The following is a 23,760-nucleotide window of genomic DNA, read 5'->3' as shown; positions in this document are numbered from 1 at the left end:
TAAGGATAATATATAATTTCATATAAAATATAATATAGCATATAACATAACACTATTAAAGTTATATGCTAACAAAATAGCTTACCTAAATGAAATTGAAAATTCCTAGATGGACACAAGCTACTAAAACTCGTCATAGAGAAATAGAAAATCTGCATAAAATTAAAATAAAAATATACAATTATAAATTAAAAATTACACCAAAAGAAAAGCATATTCCAGGTAGTTTCATTGATGAACACTACCAAACATTAAAAAAGAATTAACTCTTTACAATCTCATCTACAAAATAGAAAAACAGGGAAAACTTCCCAACTCATTATATAAAGTCAGTACTGAAACAAAAATCAGATAATCATTACAAAAAACTATAATATGTGTTATTACTATAGACACAGAAATTCCCAACAAGGTGTTAGCAAACTTAAAACAGTAACATATTAAAATTATTATGCACCATGACCAAGTAGAATTTATGCAACAGCTCAGGGTTATTTGAGCATACAGGAATCAGTCAGTATAACATAACTTACGATTAGAATAAAGGACAAAAACTATATGATCTCCACAGATGTGGAAGTTATATTTTACAAAATTCAACGGTGTTTCATAATTATAAAAAAAAGAAAGAAAAAGAAAAACTCAGCTGGAAAAAGAACTCTCTCAACCTCATAAAAAAAATCTGTCATACTAAATGGTGAAGATTCAATGTTTTCACCCTGTGTTCAGGAAGAAGACAAGGATGTCTGTTCTTGCCAATGCTACTGAACATTCTACACGGGGTTCTAGCCAGGACAACTAGGTAAGACACAAAAATAAAAGTGTCCAGATTTTAAATAAAAAGGTAAAGCTGTCTCTGCTTGTTGACGATGTGATCTTGTATATGAATCATAAGGAATTGATAAAAGGTTATAGGGTAGAGGATCAATAAATGAAAGTCAACTAGATTTCTATATGGTAGCAAAACAAATGAGCCTAAAGAGAATTAAGAATTATATCCACTTACAATAGCATCAAAAAATTGAATATTAGGAATAAACTTAGCAAGATAAATACAAAACTTAAACTCTAAAAACTATGAAACATTGATGAAGGAAACAAAAGAAAACGCTTGGTAAGACATCCCACATTCATGGACCAGTAGACCTAAAATTGTTGACACTAAATATTCATCAAATTGACCTACAGATTCAGTACAATCCCTATCAAAATTCCAGGTGGATTTTTCACAGAAATTGGCAAACTAATTCTAAAATTCATATGGAATTAAGGAAGTCAAAGAAGCCAAAACAATTCTGAATATGAAAATAATTTAGAGCCAGCGCCCCTGCTCTATAGGCTAATCCTCCACCGGCACACCAGGTTCTAGTCCTTGTTGGGGCAACGGATTCTGTCCTGGTTGCTCCTCTTCCAGTACAGCTCTCTGTTGTGGCCCGGAAGTGCAGTGGAGGATGGCCCAAGTCTTTGGGCCCTGCACCCACATGGAAGACCAGGAGAAGCACCTGGATCCTGGCTTCAGATCAGCGCAGTATGCTGGCCGCAGCATGCCGGCCGTAATGAAACAATTTAGAAGACACAAACTATACAATATTAAAACCTACTCTAATGCTATAATAATCAAGTGTGGTACTGCAATAAGCATAAACATATAGAGCAAAAGAACAGCTTGAGAACCCAGAAATAAGACTTCACAGTTATAGTCTATTGATTTTCAAGAAGGTACTGAGACAATTGAATGAGGAAAAATAATTTCTCAGTAAATGATGCTGGGGTAACTGGTTATCCACATGCAAAAAATAAAAAACATGAATTTGGAATCCTTCCTAATACTACACACATTGGAGAAACCCTGCAAGATATAGGTACCGGCAATGACTTCCTAGAAAAGACCCCAGAAGCATAGGCAGTCAAAGCCAAATTTAACATTTAGGATTGCATCAAATTGAGAAGTTTCTGTACTTCAAAAGATACAGTCAGGAAAGTGAAGAGGTAACCGACAGAATGGGAAAAAATATTTGCAAACTATGCAACAGATAAAGGGTTGATAACCAGAATCTACAAAGAGACCAAGAAACTCCAAAACCACAAATCAAACAACCCACTTAAGAGATGGGCCAAGGACCTCAATAGACATTTTTCATAAGAGGAAATCCAAATGGCCAACAGACACATGAAAAAATGTTCAGGATCACTAGCCATCAGGGAAATGCAAATCAAAACCACAATGAAGTTTCACCTCACCCTGGTGAAAATGGCTCACATACAGAAATCTACCAACAACAGATGCTGGAGAGGATGTGGGGAAAAAGGGATACTAACCCACTGATGGTGGGAATGCAAACTGGTTAAGCCACTGTGGAAGTCAGTCTGGAAATTCCTCAGAAACCTGAATATAACCCTACCATTCGACCCAGCCATCCCACGCTTTGGAATTTACCCAAAGGAAATTAAATTGGCAAACAAAAAAGCGGTCTGCACTTTAATGTTTATTGCAGCTCAATTCACAATAGCTAAGGCCTGGAACCAAACCAAATGCCCATCAACATTAGACTGGATAAAGAAATTATGGGACATGTGCTCTATAGAATATGATACAGCAGTAAAAAAAAATGAAATCCAGTCATTTGCAACAAAATGGAGGAATCTGGAACACATCATGCTGAGTGAAGTAAGCCAGTCCCAAAGGGACAAATACCATATGTTCTCCCTGATCGGTGACAACTAACCAAGCACCAAAAAGGAAACCTGTTGAAATGAAATGGACACTATGAGAAACAGTGACTTGATCAGCCCTTGTCCTGACTGTTGATGTACAACTTAATACTTTATCCCTTTTGTTCTACTTAATACTATTGGTTGAACTCTGTAATTAACAAACAATTATTCTTAGGTGTTTAAATTTAACGGAAAAGTGATCTCTGTTAAATATAAGAGTGGGAATAGGAGAGGGAGGAAATGTACAGTTTGGGACATGCTCAAGCTGACTTGCCCCAAACAGTAGAGTTAGAAACATACCAGGGGATTCCAATTCAATCCCATCAAGGTGGCATGTACCAATGCCATCTCACTAGTCCCAGTGATCAATTTCTGTTCACAATTGATCATATTGATAGGTCTAAGAGTCAAAGGGATCACATAAACAAGATTAGTGTCTGCTAATACTAACTGATAGAATAAATAGGGAGAGAACAATCCAACATGGGAAGTGGGATACACAGCAGACTCATAGAATGGCAGATGTCCTAAAAAACACTCTGGCCTCAGAATCAGCCCTTAAGGCATGCGGATCTGGCTGAAAAGCCCATGAGAGTATTTCAGGCATGGAAAGCCAAGACACTCTGGCAGAAAAGAAAAAAAGGACATAAATGAAAGATCTCTGTGAGTGAGATCCCAGTGGAAAGAACGGGCCATCAAAGAAGGAGATACTTTTCTCAGAAGGGAGGAGAGAACTTCCACTTTGATTATGACCTTGTCTAAATAAGATCGGAGTTGGTGAACTCAAAAGGCTTCCATAGCCTTGGGCGGAAAAAGCCATTGTAATCCATAAGCTGTACTTTGGAAATTTATATTTGCTAAATAAAAGTTCAAAAAATACTACACACAAAAATCAATTCAAAAATATACCATATACCTAAATTTAAAAGCAAAAACTCTTAGAAGAAAATATGCAAGTGACTCATTGTATGTGCATTACTGTAGACGGTGGTTCGGTTTCCTGGTTTTTCAAAATTGTGGGTCTGAGCTCTATTTTCATATGTAGGCTGTCCATAGATATTTGTATATTCAGTCTGTCAGTAAAAAAGAATAGTTCTGTAATCTCTAAGTATTTAATCAGTCTTTCAGTAATGTTAATACATATCAGCTATTTTTGAGAAAAATGATAAACTTTTATAGAGCAGACAAACTCAAATTGAAGGTAAAGATTTCAGTACATTGCCTAGCACAAGTATAGGTGGATACGTGTAAGAGCCTTTTACTGTTTCAGTTTTTCACTGTAGTATCCCCCTTTTCATTCCATTTTGGTATTGTGTGCATACAAAGTAGTAATTTGCAATCATACCTGGTAAGAAACATTACAAGTCCACATGACTGCTAAGAGATACTTTTTCCCTCTGGTGGACACAGATTTACTTAAAGAAGCCTAAATAATATTGTCAATAGCTCCCTGAGAGTAAGCTTAATCATAACCTTTAGGCATTCATCACTTTTGTAGATAAGTCTATTAGAATTATGCCTGCCAATGTTACACGTAAATTTCACATATGCAACTAAAGAGCTTATCATTGAGAAAAAGGTCCTCATTTTTCTGTTCTGTCTACCAAGGAACATACTCAAGCAATTGAATTGGAGTAGTGTTTTCTCCATTACAAATACTATTTACTACAAAGTAGTCATCGCAGCTCTTTGTCAGCAGCAAGAGCTTAGTGACATGAATAGTTTCTTCATTCTTCTCTGTCCAAATTAATATACACACCCCACGCCCCTAACATGGAGACATTTAAAACTTGAACAGACACAATAGTAAGACCCAAAAAGAAGTCTTTATGCCACACTGGGAGTGCATGTGGTACACATTCCAGCTCTGTCTTGTACTCTGTGGGACAAGCCTGCTCTCACCCACAATATATGATTCAATTTTGCCACAGGAATCACTTTACTTTTGAATCCCAAGTGCTTTGCTTTCTATAAAAAGTATTGGCACCAGCTATACATGCATGACTTACATAGAAATAATTCTGTGACAATCAGTGAAATAGGAGTTGTATTCCCTGCTTGGGTGTTGGGGTAGCTTCCTGACCAAGAAAAAAAAATCAGCAAACTCAGACTCAAAGAATATAACAAATTACATGTGGCAAGCATTCCAGTAAAAGACACAGATTACAAGTATCATAAAGTAAGAATTCCATAAAACTTTATTATTTTAATACTTTCTTTTAGTATTCTGAAGTTTTACGAGATTAGCCAGCTTTTCCAGAATACAGTTATGGCATAGGAAATATTTTTGTCCTTTTCACTCATTTATTTATTCATTCAGTAACCATTTGTAAATGTTAATGAATAGCAAATAAAATATGTAGCACTTAAAACTGGCTCTGAAGGTTTACAGTGGACTGATTACCAATGCACAAAATATGGAACATTGCAATCTTTTCTAGTACAGTTACCACTAATGCATTTTCTGTTAAGGGATTTAACAGGCAAACAAGTCTGTTATAATTCTCATAGAATGATGACATATTACTAGCACTACTGGAAGTCTATATTTCTGAGAAAGATCAGAGAACCTTCTGTAAAGTCTATAAATTATCACAACACAAGCCAAATTATCACTGAGATCAAAATGCTAGTGGAAAAAAACTAAAACCATTAAAGCTGGAGCTTACTTGAAATAACCTAGCCCTGGGAAACATCTGACATGAGGCAAAAATATATTTTGCCAAAGTCTTCTTATTTTCCCATTATTCGTACACAGATTTTTTTATTTTTTCTGTTCTTGTTAAAGACTCAACCGATTCACAGAACTTCAAAAAAGGAGATACATTCTTCTAATTATATCATAAGATCTCAGCATGCTTCTCCAGTTTTCAAACTTATATACACAACATCAACTATCACCACAGCTTAATTGGTTGAGTGTAGATAGCTGGTATGACAATGGCATTAATAAGTTCTAATTTGTTGAATTCATTCACTATCCAGTTAAGACAAAGACTACTTCACAATACACATTTTCAAGAATGCAATTAATAATACCATGTGCCAGGTACATTGGATGTGCTTTCAAGATATTAGCTGATTTATTCCACATAATGACTGTGTGACATTCGTGTGACTGTTTTTCTCATTTTACATTGAGAAACTATGACACAGAATGAAATGAATTCAGGGTCACACAGCTACTGAAGGTCAGACTGTCTTTGGCATAAGCATTCAATCATCATCATATCTTTTATTATTTACCCTTTAGTGCTTTCTATGGGATTTGTGATAGTCACACTTATTGCACTGTTTCTGTATAATATCTAAAATATAGGAAAAATCTGTGACTGTACCTGGAGCAAATGTCAGAAATCCTGAGTTCATCCAGAGAGATTTTTGATCCTGGTCCAGTATCAGATCTGAGGTCCATATATCACCAATAAATATATACACAGACTGAAAGTGAAAGGATGGAAAAATATTTCACGATAATGGAAAGCAAAAATGAGCAGGTGTAGCTATCCCAATATCAGACAAAATGGATTTTAACATAAAAACTGGGGATTTCAAGATGGTAACATAGGGAAAGGATGTACTATTTTAAGCTACATAAAATAGTAGCAGAAAATAGTAGCAAAAAAATGGAGGAAGTGCATTGTCAGGGGAGAACTGGAGAGAAAAGTGCAGTGGAAATTCTACAGAAGAAAGATGGACAACATGGGTCACAGTGGAATGTGTTGATGCACAGCAATGATGCAGACACAACGTTCACCCAGAGGAAGAGAGAAAAGCCATGGTACTTTCAGAGGAACTTCAACTAGACACAAAGCTGACCTCTCATAAGAAACCCTATAGTTCATATAGAGAGATATAGTCCAAGTCTTAAAAGAAAAAAAAAACTGTCAACCCAGAATACTGTACCCTGCAAAGCTTTCACATATGAATGAGGTGAAATGAAGAATTCCTTAACAAACAGAAATTTAAAGAATTTGTCACCATTTGCCCAATCATACAAAATATGCTTAAGGCTATAAAACACACAGGAACACAGAAAGATAACCATCATTATGAAAGAATGAGAAGACAGGAAATCTCCCAGTAAAAGTACAAAGGAAATCCAAAGCAAATGACAGAAACATTTATGGAAAAATGTCAGGGCCAAGTGTTTACTTACCAATAGTAATTTGAAAGTAAGTGGCCTAAATTCTCCAGTTAAATGTTACAGACTGGCTGAATGGATTAAAGACTAAGACCATTTATTTGTTGCCTACAAGAAACACATCTCACCAATAAAGATACACACAGGCTAAAAGTGAAAGGATGGAAAAAGATATTTCATGATAACATAAAAAAAGAATAGGTGTAGCCTTGCTAATGTCAGACAAAATAGACTTTAACACAGACACTATTAAGGTGACAAAAAAGGCACTATGTAACAATTTATGAATCAATTAACCAGGAATACATGTCTAATCAATGTCTACACACAAATACCAGGGAGCTCAACTATTTAAACACGTATTAACCCCAAATAGCTAAAACAATCTTATACAATGAAAACAAAGCCAGAAGTATCACAATACCTGATTTCAAGGGCAGTTATAATCAAAACAGCCCTGGTACAGACACAAAAACAAATGTGTAGACCAATGGGACAGAATAGAAACTCCAGAAACCAATCCACTCATCTACAACCAACTTGTCTTTGACAAAGGAGCTAAAATCAATCCATAGAGCAAGGACGGTCTCTTCAACAAATAGTGCTGGGAAAACTGAATCGCCGCATGCAGAAGTATGAAGCAAGAACCCTACCTTACATCTTACATAAAAATCCACTCAAAATGGATCAAAAACAAATCTATGACAATACCATTAAATTATTAGCGTACAGTGGGGAAACTCTGCAAGGCATAGGCAAAGATATCTTGGAAAAGACATCAGAGGCACAAGCAATCAAAGCCAAAATTGACAAATGGGATTATATCAAGCTAAAAAGTAACACTCAGCAAAGTGAAGAGACAACCAATAGAATGCAAGGAAATACTTGCAAACTATGCAAGTGATATAGATTTGATATCCAGAATCTATAAAGAGCTCAGGAAATTCAACAACAAGTAAACAAATAATCCAATGAAGAAATGGAAAAGGACAAGAACAGACATTTTTTCAAAACAGAAAATTCAATGGCCCACAGACATATGAAAAATACTCAGGCTTACCAGTCATCAGGGAAATGCAAATCAAAACTACAATGAGGTTTCACATCACTCCAGTTAGAATGGCTCTCATAGAACGATCCAACATGGGAAGCGGGACACACAGCAAACTCATAGAGTGGCAGATGTCCTAAAAAAAACACTCTGGCCTCAGAATCAGCCCTTAAGGCATGCAGATCCAGCTGAAAAGCCCATGAGAGTATTTCAGGCATGGAAAGCCAAGACACTCTGGCGAAAAAAAAAAAAAAAAAAAAAAAAAAAAAAAAAAAAAAAAAAAAAACACCCTAAACGAAAGATCTCTGTGAGTGAGATCCTCATGTAGGATCTCTGTCCTTAATGTGTTGTACAATGTGAATTAATACTATAACTAGTACTCAAACTGTACTTTACACTTTGTGTTTCTGTGTGGGTGCAAACTGTTGAAATCTTTACTTAATATATACTAAATTGATCTTCTGTATATAAAGATAATTGAAAATTAATCTTGATGTGAATGAAATGGGAGAGGGAGCAGGAGATGGGAGGGTTGCAGGTGGGAGGGAAGTTTAGGGGGCGAAAAAGCCACTGTAATCCAAAAGCTGTACTTTGGAAATATACATTTATTAAATAAAAGCTTAAAGAAAAAAAGAATGGCTCTCAGAGAAATCAAGAAACAACAAATGCTGGTGAAGATATGCAGAAAAAGGTATACTAATCCACTGTTGATGGAAAGGTAAACTGGTGCAGTCAGTGTGGAAGACAATATGGGGATACCTCAAAAATCTGCAAATAGACCTACCATATGAACCAGTCATCCCACTCCTTGGAATTTACTCAAACAAAAAAGAATCCACATATGAAAGATTTACCTGTAAACCCCCTGGTCATTTCAGCACAAGTCACAATAGCTAAAATGTAAAATCAACCCAGATTCCATCAACAGTTGACTGGATAAAGAAATTATGGTATATAAACACTATGGAGTATTAATCAGCTTTTAAAAAATGAAATCCTGTCTTTTGCAACCAGATGGAAGCATCTGGAAATGATTATACTTAGTGAGATAAGCCAGTCCCCCCAAAAATAGATATCATATGTTTTCCTTGCTCTGAGGTAATTAACAGGGTACCTAAAATGTAATATAATGAATTGAAATGACATTTTGAACTTTGACGATTGTTTACAGCCCTTGTCTCTTTCATTGAGAAAAAATGTTTTTTTCCTTCCTCATGTTATTTGTTGAAATCTATTATTTCATGTAGGATAAACTTTATGATCATTAAGTAAACTGAAAATGGATCTCTATAAAAATTAAAAGTGGGAATGGGAAAGGGAAGAGGAAGAAGGGTTGGAGCACAGGGGGGAGGAGAGTAAGATGGAAGTATCACTATGTTCCTTAATCTCTATATATGAAATACATGAAACTTTTAAAACTTAAATAAAATTTTAAAAATAAAACAAATATTGATGGATATAAAGGGAGACATAGATTACAATGCAACCTTAATGGGGGCCTTCAACAACCTACTTTCATCCATGGACAGGTCAAATAGACAGAAAATCAACAAATAAACAGAACTAATTTGTACTAGGGACCAAATGGACATAATGTCATCACTGCACATTTCATCCATCAGCTGCAGAATACACATTCTTTTCATCATTGCATGGAACCTTCTCCAGGATAAACCATATGCTAGGCCATAAAGTAAGTCTGAGCAAAATGAAAAAATATCAAAATAACACCATATGTCTTTCCTGACCACAATGGAATTAATTTGAAAATTAACAATTTAAGAATCTCTAGGACATATACAAACATGTGGAGATTGAGCAGCATGCTCCTGAATAAACAGTGGGTCATTGAAGAAATCAAAAGAGAAAGCAATAGGTTTCTGGAAATGAATAAAGATGACAACACAACATATCAAAACTTATGGGATACAGCAGAAGGAGTATTAAGAGGGAAGTTTATAGCAACTGGTGCCTACCTTAAAAAATTGGGAAGGCACCAAATAAATGAACTATCAATACATGTCAAAGACCTAGAAAAACAACAAATCAAACTCAAAATTAGTGGGAGGAAAGAAATAATCAAAATTAGAGAAGAAATAAATAAAATTGAAACCAAAAAAGAATACAAAAGAGTAATGAAATGAAGGGCTTGTTTTAAAAAAAAATAAACAAAGTTGATCCACATTTGACAACTCACCAAAACAAGAAAACCCACGTCAACAGAATCAGAGATGAAAAAGGAAATATAACATCAGAAACCACAGAAATAAAAAGAATCATCAGGAATTACCACAAAGAGCTGAAAAAAAATCACATGGGGAAACCTAAAAGAAATGGATAGATTCCTAGAAACATACAGTCTACCAAATTAAGTCATGAAGACATAGAAAACCTAAATAGACCAAAAACCAAGAAGGAAATTGAATCATTAATAGAGACCCTCCTGACAAAGAAAAGCTCAGGTCTGGATGGCTTCATTGTTAAATTCTACCAGACATTTAAAGAACTAATTTTAATCCTTCTCAAGATATTCTAAACAATTGAAAGGGAGGAAATCCTCCCAAACACCTTCTGTGAAGCCACTAACACCATAATACCTACACCAGAAAAAAATATACAACAGAGAAAGAAAACTACAGAAAAAAATCCCTGATAAACATAGATGCAAATGCCTCAACAAAATATTAGCTAACTGAATCATACAATGCATCAGAAAGATTATTCACCCAGACTAAGTGGGATTTACCTCAGGTCTGCAGGGATAATTCAACATTCATAAATGAATAAATGTGATATATCACATTGACAAACTGAAGAACAAAAACCATATAGTTATCTCAATAGATGCACAGAAAACATTTGATAAAATACAACACCCTCTCATGATGAAAACTCTAAGCAAATTGGGCATAGAAGTAACATTCATCAACATAGTCAAGGCAATTTAACACAAACACATAGCCAGCATCCTATTGAATGGGGAAAAGTTGGAAGCATTCCCACTAGGATCCGGAACCAGGCAATAATGCCCAATAACACAATTGCTATTCAATATAGTCCTGGGAGTTTTAGTCAGAGCTATTAGGCAAGAAAAAGAAATCAAATGAAGAGCCAAACTATCATTATTTGCAGATTACATGATTCTATATATTGGTGAACCAAAAGACTCCATTGAGAGATTATTGGAGCTCATAAAACAGTTTGGTAAAGTGGCAAGATACAAAACTAAAACACAAAAATCAATAGTCTTTGTATACACAGAAAATGTGATGGCTGAGAAAGAACTTGTAAGATCAATACCATTCACAATAGCTCTAAAACAACTAAATGCATTGGAATAAATGTAACCAAGAAGGCCAATTCTCTATGATAAGAATTACAAAACATTAAACAAAGAAATAGAAGACACAAAAAAATGAAAAAAGGGCTTGAATAGGCATTTTTCAAAAGGGAGAAATTCAAATGGCCAACAGACACATGAAAAAAGGTTCAATCACTTGCCATAAGGACATGCAAATCAAAACCACAATGAATGTGAAGATGAAGAGATTGAAAACATGCCAGAAATGGAATTTTAAAAACTGATCATAGGATTACATAGAAGTAATCATAATTTGGTATGGGAGGGACAAGATGGTGGAATAGAGAGCTTACTATTCTAGTCTAGGAAAGGATATTTTTTTAAAAATTGGAAAGAGTGCAATCTAAGGGAAGAATTAGGGAGAAAACACAGGAGGAAACTCCATGCAAATTAAAGGACACTATGGACCTATATGGAGAGTGTGGATGCCTGCAACTCAGGATCCCAGCAGCTGAGAGCCTCAGCACCAGCTTTGCAGAGTGAGGTGAGACCAGAATGAAGCAGCCCAAGCCACTGGAGATAAAGCTGCAGGAAGTGCCTGGCATGAGTCCAACTTGGAGTTCTGTGAAGGAACAGTGTCCCTGCCAACCTAGAGGGAAAAAAGGGGGAGTGCTTCTCTCTACCCGAACACCCTGCACTGGCATCCTATAACAAGCCAAGAGAGGGCACGTGCTAATTTGGACAACTGTCCCAGCTCACATCTGCGCACCCAGCAACCAGCCAAGCAAAGAAACATGAGTCTGGCTGGGAGAATTGACAACAGGCTGGGTGCTCATGATGGTGGGAGGTCTATGTGGTGGGACTATGAAAACACTGTGGCTGTGTGAGAGTACACAGGGTGTGCTTTGGGCAGTCAATGTGGGCAGCTCCCGATACTCGGGACTCCCTAATTCCCTGGTGAGAGTCATTGCTGCAGAAACTGTGCTTACACTGAGGACTGCACAGATCCTTTGTTGATTCTGTGTCAGTGTGGACAAATATTCTACTCACTTGTCTCCTTTGAGGAGAGGTGGTGAGTGTGAAACAATGCCAACAGAGCAGAAAAACCTCCCCCCCCCCTTTTTTTTAAAGAGGATATTTACCACTCCCAATGCAGGAGTCAGCCTGGACATTCCCTTCACCCTGGAGCACTGAACAGAGCTCCCTGGCCCCAACCAGCACACAACACTGGGTATTCATTGAAAAACCTGGCACTACACTTAGCCACAGAGGCATAGTGCAAATGTAAAAGCAATCACAGGAAAAAAAAAAAAGAAGAAGAAACCAACAAGTATCTCCACAAATGCCTAATAATAAACTCAGAAATTCAAGAAACAAGAATAAGGAAGACAATATGATGCCTTGAAAAGAAAACAACATTTCACTACTTGAATATGAAGATAAAGAGATTAAAGAAATGCCAGAAACAAAATTCAAAAAATTGACTGTAGGATTACTTAGAAGTAATCAGAAGAAAATCTATGACTAATGAAATCCATACTTGAAAGAAAATTTCTCCCATGAAATTGAGAACATAAAAGGATATCAAAATTAAATATTGGAAATGAAGTACTCAATAGAACAAATATAAATGCAGTAGAATGCCTTAGCAACAAACTTGGTGAGGCAGAAAAAAGAATATCTGAGTTACAAGAAAAATCCCTGGATATCTCACAGTCAGACCACAAAAAAGAAGAAGAAATTAGAAAAGTAAAAAACAGTGTTGGAGATTAATGGAATACTATCAGATGATCCAACATACGTGTCTTAGGAGTTCTTCAGTGTGTGGAAATAAAGAATGGATTAGAAGGCCATTTTAGTGAATTCATTATAGAAAACTTTCTTAGAGAGAAAGGAACATCCAATGACATGAAGCACATAGAACTCCTAATACACATGACCAGAAAAGATATTGACAAGAAACATTGTACTCAAACTCTCCACAGTAAAACAGAAACAAAAGACATTAAATTGTGCATAAGATGAGAGCATTTCAGGCATGGAAAGCCAAGACACTCTGGCAAACAAAATGACCTAAATGAAAGATCTCTATGAGTGAGATCCTAGTGGAAAGAAGAGGCCATCAAATAAGGAGACACCTTTCTCTGAAGGGAGGAGAGAACTTCCATTTTGATTATGGCCTTGTCTAAATAAGGTCAGAGTTTGTGAACTCCAGAGGCTTCCATAGCCTTGCCAGCTCAAAACAAGAGCCTTGGGTGATCGCTGACGTCATAAATAAGAGTGTCAATGGTTAAATCAACAACAGGAGTCATTGTACACTTACTCCCCATGTTTGACCTCTGTCCTTAATGTGTTGTACTATGAGAATTAATGGTAAAACTAGTCTTTGACACCCTTTCATGATGAAAACTCTAAGCAAATGGGGTATAGAAGGAACATTCCTCAATATAATCAAAGCAATTTATAAAAAAACCACGGCCAGCATCCTATTGAATGGGGAAAAGCTGGAAGCATTTCCACTGAGATCTGGCACCAGGCAGGGATGCCCACTCTCACCACTGCTATTTAACATAGTTCTGGAAGTTTTAGCCAGAGCCATCAGACAAGAAAAAGAAATCAAAGGAATACAAATTGAGAAGGAAGAAGTCAAACTATCCCTCTTTGCAGACGATACGATTCTGTACTTAGAGGATCCAAAGAACTCTACTAAGAGACTATTGGAACTCATAGAGGAGTTTGGCAAAGTGGCAGGGTATAAAATCAATGCACAAAAATCAACAGCCTTTGTATATACAAGCAATGCCACGGCTGAGAAAGAACTGCTAAGATCAATCCCATTCACAATAGCTACAAAAACAATCAAATACCTTGGAATAAACTTAACCAAGGACGTTAAAGATCTCTACGATGAAAATTACAAAATCTTAAAGAAAGAAATAGAAGAGGATACCAAAAAATGGAAAAATCTTCCATGCTCATGGATTGGAAGAATCAATATCTTCAAAATGTCCATTCTCCCAAAAGCAATTTATACATTCAATGCAATTCCAATCAGGATACCAAAGACATTCTTCTCAGATCTAGAAAAAATGATGCTGAAATTCATATGGAGGCACAAGAGACCTCGAATAGCTAAAGCAATCTTGTACAACAAAAACAAAACCGGAGGCATCTCAATACCAGATTTCAGGACATACTACAGGGCAGTTGTAATCAAAACAGCATGGTACTGGTACAGAAACAGATGGATCGACCAATGGAACAGAATTGAAACACCAGAAATCAACCCAAACATCTACAGCCAACTTATATTTGATCAAGGATCTAAAACTAATTCCTGGAGCAAGGACAGTCTATTCAATAAATGGTGCTGAGAAAACTGGATTTCCACATGCAGAAGCATGAAGCAAGACCCCTACCTTACACCTTACACAAAAATCCACTCAACATGGATTAAAGACCTAAATCTATGACCTGACACCATCAAGTTATTAGAGAACATTGGAGAAACCCTTCAAGATATTGGCACAGGCAAAGAGTTTCTGGAAAAGACCCAGGAGGCACAGGCAGTCAAAGCCAAATTTAACATTTAGGATTGCATCAAATTGAGAAGTTTCTGTACTACAAAAGAAACAGTCAGGATTGTGAAGAGACAACCGACAGAATGCGAAAAAATATATGCAAATTATGCAACAGATAAAGGGTTAATAACCAGAATCTACAAAGAGATCAAGAAACTCCACAACAACAAAACAAACAACCCACTTAAGAGATGGGCCAAGGACCTCAATAGACATTTTTCAAAAGAGGAAATCCAAATGGCCAACAGGCACATGAAAAAATGTTCAAGATCACTAGCAATCAGAGAAATGCAAACCAAAACCACAATGAGGTTTCACCTCACCCCGGTTAGAATGGCTCACATACAGAAATCTACCAACAACAGATGCTGGTGAGCATGTGGGGAAAAAGGGACACTAACCCACTGTTGGTGGGAATGCAAACTGGTCAAGCCACTATGGAAGTCAGTCTGCAGATTCCTCAGAAACCTGAAGATAACCCTACCTTTCGACCCAGCCATCCCACTCCTTGGAATTTATCCAAAGGAGTTTAAATTGGCAAACAAAAAAGCGGTCTGCACCCTAATGTTTATCGCAGCACAATTCACAATAGCCAAGACCTGGAACCAACCTAAATGCCCATCAACGGTAGACTGGATAAAGAAATTATGGGATATGTATTCTTTAGAATACTATACCTCAGTAAGAAACAACGAAATCCAGTCATTTGCAACAAAATGGAGGAATCTGGAACACATCATGCTGAGTGAAGTAAGCCAGTCCCAAAGGGACAAATACCATATGTTCTCCCTGATCGGTGACAACTGACTGAGCACCAAAAAGGAAACCTCCTGAAGTGAAATGGACACTATGAGAAACGGTGACTTGATCAGCATAGCCCTGACTGTTAATGAACAACTTAATACATTATCCCTCTTAGTAGTTTTTTTTGTCTGTTCTACTTAATATGACTGGTTTAATTCTGTAATTAATACACAGTTATTCTTAAGTGTTGAAAATTAACTGAAATGTGATCCCTGTTAAACATAAGAGTGGGAATAAGAGAGGAAAGAGATGTATAATTTGGGACATGCTCAAGCTGACTTGCCCCAAATGGTAGAGTTAGAAACATAGCAGGGGATTCCAATTCAATCCCATCAAGGTGGCATGTACCAATGCCATCTCACTATTCCAAGTGATCAATTTCAGTTCACAATTGATCATAATGAAAGGACTAAGAGTCAAAGGGAGCACATAAACAAGTCTAGTACCTGCTAACACTAACCGATAGAATAAATAAAGGGGAGAGTGATCCAACATGGGAAGCAAGATACTCAGCAGACTCATAGAATGGCAGATGTCCTAAACAGCACTCTGGCCTCAGAATCAGCCCTAAAGGCACTCGGATCTGGCTGAAAAGCCCATGAGAGTATTTCAGGCATGGAAAGCCAAGACACTCTGGCAAAAAGATCTCTGTGAGTGAGATCCCAGTGGAAAGAACAGGTCTTCAAAGAAGGAGGTACCTTTCTCTGAAGGGAGGAGAGAACCTCCACTTTGACTATGACCTTGTCTAAACAAGATAAGAGTCGGAGAACTCAAGGGGCTTCCATAGCCTTGGAAACTCATGACTGGAGCATAGGGAGATTACTGATGCCATAGACAGGAGTGTCAATTTGTAAAGTCAACAACAGGAGTCACTGTGCACTTACTCCTCATGTAGGATCTCTGTCCTTAATGTGCTGTACATTGAGGCTTAATGCTATAACAAGTACTCAAACAGTATATTTCACTTTGTGTTTCTATGGGGGTGCAAACTGTTGAAATCTTTACTTAATGTATACTAAACTGATCTGTAAAAAAAAAAAAAAGAAAGAAAGAAAAAAAAGAAATTATCAATTCCCAACTTGACTCTCACTGGGATTAAACATGACAATAGGTCTGATCTGATTTCATCATCATTTAAAAAAATCATCTATTATTTTTCACTTTATGTTTCTGTGTGGGAGCAAACTGTTGAAATCCTTACTTAATGTATACTAAGCTGATCTTCTGTATATTAAGATAATCGAAAATGAATCTTGATGTGAATGGAAGGGGAGAGGGAGTGGGAAAGGGGAGGGTTGCGGGTGGGAGGGACGGTATGAGGGGGAAGCCATTGTAATCCATAAGTCATACTTTGGAAATTTATATTCATTAAATAAAAGTTAAAAAAAAAACTAGTCTTTGAACAGTACTTTATACTTTGTATGTCTATGAGGGTGCAAACTGTTGAAATATTTACTTAGCATAGAGTTGATCTTCTGTATATAAAGATAATTAAAAATTAATCTTAATGAAGAATGGGATGGGAGAGAGAGTAGGAAGTGGGATGGTTTGTGGGTGGGAGGGTGGGCATAGGGAGAACTGCTATAATCCAAAATTATACTTTTGAAATTTGTATTTATTACATAAAAGCTTTCTATAAAAAATTGTGCATGAGAGAAATGCCAGGTTATTTTCAGAGGACCGCCAATTAGACTCACAGCTGACTTCTCATTAGAAGCCCTGAAAGTAGGAGAGAATGTAAAGATATATTACAAGTCTTTTTTTTTTTTTTTTGACAGGCAGAGTGGACAGTGAGAGAGAGAGAGACAGAGAGAAAGGTCTTCCTTTGCCGTTGGTTCACCCTCCAATGGCTGCCGCAGCCAGCGCACCGTGCTGATCCGAAGGCAGGAGCCAGGTGCTTCTCCTGGTCTCCCATGGGGAGCAGGGCCCAAGCACTTGGGCCATCCTCCACTGCACTCCTGGGCCATAGCAGAGAGCTGGCCTGGAAGAGGGGCAACCGGGACAGAATCCGGCGCCCTGACCAGGACTAGAACCCCGTGTGCCGGTGCCGCTAGGTGGAGGATTAGCCTGTTGAGCCACAGCGCTGGCCTATTACAAGTCTTAAGAGAAAAAAACCTGCCCAGAATACTGTACCCTGCAAAGCTCTCATTTACCTTCCATAGCAAACAGAAATTAACAGAATTACTCACTACGCATTCAGCCTTACAAAAGATGCTTAAGGATGTGCTACACACTGACACAGAAATATGGTAATTACTCTGGAAAAAGGTGAAGGCAGAAAATCTCAGTAAAAATACAAAGGAAATCCCAAGTAAACAATAGGAATACATATGGAATATGGCAGAAAAAAAGTCGTTACTTATCAGTTGTCACCTTGAATGTAAATGGCTTCAACTCTCCAGTTAAAAGATACAGACTGGCTGAATGGAAAGAAAAAACCCATCTATTTGCTGTCTACAAGAACACATCTCAGTACTTGGTCAGTTCCAAGATGGCGGACAAGGGAGAGAGCTTACTGCTCTAGCCAAGGAGAAGATAGTTTATAAAAAGTGGAGATAGTGTAGTCTAAGAGAAGAATTAGGGGAAAAATGGCAGAGGAAACTCCACCAAAATTAGAGGGACATGGGGGACCTATGTGGAGGGCATCAGAACCCACAGCTTGGGACTCCAACAGGTGAGAGCCTACACACCAATGCTGGAAAGTGAGGTGAGACAAGACTGCAGTAGCCTGAGACACTGGCAAAAAAAAGCAGCAAGAAGAGTCTAGAAGGAATGAGGCTTGAAGTCCCATGGGGGGAAAGTGCACCAAATAACTAGAGGAGAGAGGGAAAAAAAGGATGGTGACATGATTCTCTCTCTCTAGTCACCTTTCAAAGGCATACAAGCAGATAGGGCAGGCACCATTTTGTACATGTAACAACTGTGCCAGCTTGTGTCTGCACCTGGCAATCAGCCATTTGGAGAAACCTGACTCTGGTGGGAAGAAATAACAGGGGCCTAGGAGCTTACGACTATGTGAAGTTTCTGAACTGGGCCTGTGAGGGGAAAAAAATTGAGGGTGTGTGGAAGAACTCACGATGTGGCTGAGACTTTGAGCAGTTGATGGGAGACGCGACAAGCTCGGGTGGTCCTGGTTTCCTGGTGAGAGACATTGCTGGGGAATCTGAACTTACACTGAGGACTACACAGACCCTTTGTGTGCTCCTTTGGACACAATAGACGAATATAATACCCAGTGGAGATAGTGCTCAGGCAGGCACTGGTCTCTGTCGAGGAAAAGAGCTCAGCTGAGCAGCATATACTTCCTTCTGATTGAAAAAGAGAGAGAAAAGATTTACCATGTGAAACCTTAGGCACACCGTTAAACCTGAAGAACTGAACAGAGTTCTCTGGCCACACCCACTACAATCCTCTAGAGAGTCAATGAAAGCATACAGTCCACTTATCTACAGAGTCATAGTAGAACAATAAAAGCCAACACAGTGAAAAAGAAAAAAAGAAGAAACAAATGAGTAACTCCAAAAATGCCAAACAACAAATGCAACAATCCAAGAAACAAAAAGGCAGACAACAGGAGACTCCCAAAAGAACATGACACTTGAGTACTAGATTAGGAAGATGATGGGAGAAATGTAAGAAATGGAACACAAAAAAATTAATCATAAGATTACATAGAAGTAATCAAAGCAAAAGCACAAACTACTGAAATCCATATAGGAAATGAAAGAAAATCTCTCTCATGAAAATGAAGTCTTAAGGAGGAATCAAAATGAAATGAGAATTCAATAGAACATGAAATTGATATATTGAAGATAAATCAAAATGAAATGAAGAATTCAATAAAACAAATAAAAAACACATTCGAGAGCCTTAAAAACAGAATCAGTGAGACAGAAGAGAATATTGGACTTAGAAGACAAAGCACAGGAAAGTATACAATCAAACCAAAGAAAAGAAGAGAAAATTTGAAATCTAAAAAATATTGTTGGGAATCTACAGGATACTATTAAAAAAACCAACATTTGGGTTCTAGGAGCTCCTGAAGGCATGGTTAGAGAGAAAGGATTAGTAGGCCTTTTTAGTGAGATACTAGCAGAAACTTCCCAAGTGTGGAGAAAGAGAGAGACATCTAAGAACAGGAAGCACATAGAACTCCCAATAGTTGTGACCAGAAAAGATCCTCACCATAACACATTGTAATCAAACTCACCACAGTAAAACATAAAGAAAAGATTCTAAAATGTGCAAGAGAGAAACATCAGATTAATCTCAGAGGATCTCCAATTAGACTCACAGCAGACTTCTCATCAGAAACCCTACAGGCTAGGAGGGAATGGCAAAATACAGACCAAGTACTAAGAGAAAAAAAAAAACTGTCATCCCAGAATATTATACCCTGCAAAGCTTTCATTTGTGAATGAAAGTGAAATAAAGACCTTTCATAGCAAACAGAAATTGAAAGAATTTTTACCACCATCAAGCCCTGTAAAGGTGCTTAAGAATGAGTTACACAGAGAAACACAGAAACATGGTCATCAATAAGAAAGAAGGAAAATGAAGAAAATCTCTCAGAAAAAGATCAAAGGAAGTTCAAAGTATGTATTAGAAATATCTTTGGAGCCAGCACCGCAGCTCAATAGGCTAATCCTCTGCCTGCAGTACTGGCACCCTGGGTTCTAGTCCCAGTCGGGGTGCCGGATTCTGTCCCGGTTGCTCCTCTTCCAGTCCAGCTCTCTGCTGTGGCCCGGGAGTGCAGTGGAGGGTGGCCCAAGTCCTTGGGCCCTGCACCCATATGGAATACCAGGAGAAGAACCTGGCTCCTGCCTTCGGTTCAGCATGGTGCGCTGGCCACAGCAGCCACTGGGGGGTGAACCAATGGAATAAAGGAATACCTTTCTCTCTGTCTCTCTCTCTCTCACTGTCCACTCTTCCTGTCAAAAAAAGAAAAATAAATATCTTTGGAAAAATGACAGGGCAAATTCATTACTTATTGATACTCACATTGAATGTAAATGGCCTCAACTACCAAGTTAAAAGGTACAGACTGGCTTAATTGATTAAAAAACAAAACCCATCTATTTTCATTTAAAAGAAACACATCTTTCCAAAAAAGGTGCATTCAGACTGAAAATAAAGGTTGGAAAAAGATATTCCATGCCTACAGAAACCAAAAAAAAAAAAAAAAAAAAAAAAGAGCTGGAATAGCTATCTTAATATCAAACCAAATAGACTTTAACACAAAAACTGTTAAAAGAGACACAGAAGGGCATTAATGAATAAGGGATCAATTCAATAGAAAGATGTAACTATTATAAACATATATGCACCTAATTATAGGGCACCTGGTTATTTGAAAGAAATGTTAAGGGATTTAAAAGGAGACTTAGACTCCAATACAATAGTACAGGGTGGGGACTTCAATACTCCACTTTCAGCAATGGGCAGATCAACAAGACAGAAAATAAACAAGGAAACAGCAGATTTAATAAACACTACAGACCAAATGGACCTAACAGATATCTACAGAACTATCAGAAATTACTATGAAGAGTTGTATGCCAACAAACTGGGAAATCTAGCAGAAATGAACAGATTCCTGAACAAAAACAACCTATTTAAAATGAACCGTGAAGATATAGAAAATCTAAACAGACTCATAACCAAGACAGAAACTGAATTAGTAATAGACCCTCCCAACAAAGAAAAGCCCAGGACCAGATGGATTCACTGCTGAATTCTACCAGACATTTAAGAAGAATTAACTCCAATTATTATCAAACTATTCAAAAACAATTGAAAGAGATGGAATACTCCCAAATTATTTCTACAAAGCCAGCATCACCTTCATTCCTAAACCTGAAAAAGATGTTGCAGAGAAAAAATTACAGACCAATTTCCCTGATAAACATAGACAGCAAAAATCCTCAACAAAATTCTAGCCAATAAAATCCAACAACACATTAGAAATATTATCCACTCAGACCAACTGGGATTTATCCCTGATATGCAGGGATGGTTCAACATTTGCAAAACAATCAATGTGATATACCACATTAACAAACTTCAGAAGAAAAAACATATGATTATCTCAATATATGCAGAGAAATCATTTGATAAAATACAACCCCCTTTCATGAAGAAAACTCTAAGTAAATTGGGTATAGAAGGAACACTCATAAACACAATCAAGGAATTTTATGACGAACCCACAGCCAGCATCCTACTGAATAGGGAAATGTTGGAAGCATCCCACTAAGAGCCATTACTAGACATGAATGCCCACTCTCACCATTTCTATTCAAAATAGTCTGGGAAGTTTTAGCTAGAGCCAATAGGCAAGAAAAAGAAATCAAAGCAATACAAATTAGGAAGGAAGAAATCAAATTATCCCTATTTGCAGTCAATATGATTCTTTTGGGGATCCAAGGAAATACACTAACAGACTATTGGAACTATGAAAGAGTTTGGTGAAGTAGCAGGATATAAAATCAATACACAAAAATCAAAAGCCTTTGTATACACAGACAATGCCATAGCTGAGAAAGAACTGCTAAGATCAATCCCATTCACAATAGCTATAAAAAAATCAAATACTTTCAAATAAACTTAACCAAGGATATCAATAATCTCCAAGATGACAATTCCAAAACTTTAATTAAAGAAATAAAAGAAGAATTAAAATATGGAAAAATCTTCCATGCTCATGGATTGGAAGAATCAATATCATCAAAATGTCCATTCTTCCAAAAGCAATTTATAGATCCAATGTGATACCAATTAAAATATCAAAGACATTCTTCTCAGATCTGGAAAAAATTGATGCTGGAATTCATATGGTGGCACAGGAGACCTCGGATAGCTAAAAATCTTATATGACAAAAACAGTAGGAGGCATCACAATACCAGATTTCAGGACAACTACAGGGCAGTTATAATCAAAACAGCATGGTACTGGTGCAGAAAAAGATGGATAAACCAATGGAACAGAATAGAAACACCAGAAATCAATCCAAACATCTACAGTCAACTTATACATTTTTTTGACAGGCAGAGTGGACAGTGAGAGAGAGAGAGTCAAAGAGAAAGGTCTTCCTTTGCCGTTGGTTCACCCTCCAATGGCCACTGCAGCCAGTGCACTTTGGCCGGCGCACCGCACTGATCCAATGGCAGGAGCCAGGTACTTCTCCTGGTCTCCCATGGGGTGCAGGGCCCAAGCACTTGGGCCATCCTCCACTGCACTCCCTGGCCACAGCAGAGAGCTGGCCTGGAAGAGGGGCAACGGGACGGAATCCAGCACCCCGACTGGGACTAGAACCTGGTGTGCAGGCACCGCAAGGCAGAGGATTAGCCTAGTGAGCCGCGGTGCTGGCCCCAAGTTATACTTGATCAAAGATCTAAAACCAATTCCTGGAGCAAGGACAGTCTATTCAACAAATGGTGCTGGGAAAACTGGATTTCCATATGCAGAGGTATGAAGCAAGACCCATACCTTACACCTTACACAAAAATCTACTCAACTTGGATTCAAGATCTAAATCTATAACCCAACACCATCAAATTATTTGCAAATTATGTAACTGATTAAAGATTAATAGCCAAAATCTACAAAGAGATCAAGGAACTCTAAAACAACAAAACAAACAACCCACTTTATGATGGGCCAAGGACCTAAATAGATATTTTTCAAAAGAGGAAATCCAAATGGCCAACAGACATATGAAAACATGTTCAGGATCACTAGTCATCAGGGAAATGCAAATCAAACCCACAATGAGGTTTCACCTCACCCAAGTTAGAGTGGCTTACATACAGAAATCAACTAACAGTTGCTGGCAAGGATGTGCAATAAAAGCACACTAATCCACTGTTGATGGGAATGCAAACTGATGAAGCCACAATGGAAGACAGTTTGGAGATTCTTCAGAAATCGGAATATAGTCCTACCATATGACCCAGCCAACCCACTGCTCACAATTTACCCACGGGAAATTACATTGGCAAATAAAAGAGCTATCTGTACCTCCATGTTTATTGTAACTCAATTACCAATAGCTAAGACATGGAATCAACCCAAATACCCATCAATGGAAGACTGAATAATAAAATTATAGAATATGTACTCTATACAATACTATACAGTGTTTAAAAAATAAAATCCAGTCAT

The 23,760-nt window shown here is 37.5% G+C and overlaps 1 long non-coding RNA gene across 1 annotated transcript in view; it reads right to left on the bottom strand.

The window, feature by feature from the left end:
* Nucleotides 1-5,171: 5,171 nt before the first annotated feature.
* LOC138843390 (uncharacterized) overlaps nt 5,172-23,760 on the bottom strand; it is a 36,856-nt gene continuing 18,267 nt past the window's right edge. The window contains exon 3 of the long non-coding RNA XR_011378056.1: nt 5,172-6,156. This is a non-coding gene — a long non-coding RNA (uncharacterized lncRNA). The remainder of the gene's footprint in view (nt 6,157-23,760) is intronic.

This window comes from Oryctolagus cuniculus, chromosome 8 (assembly GCF_964237555.1).
Source record: "Oryctolagus cuniculus chromosome 8, mOryCun1.1, whole genome shotgun sequence".
NCBI classification, from domain to species: domain Eukaryota; kingdom Metazoa; phylum Chordata; class Mammalia; order Lagomorpha; family Leporidae; genus Oryctolagus; species Oryctolagus cuniculus.
Note: the sequence above shows the minus strand (reverse complement) of the source record. Positions and strands in the feature narration are given on the sequence as shown.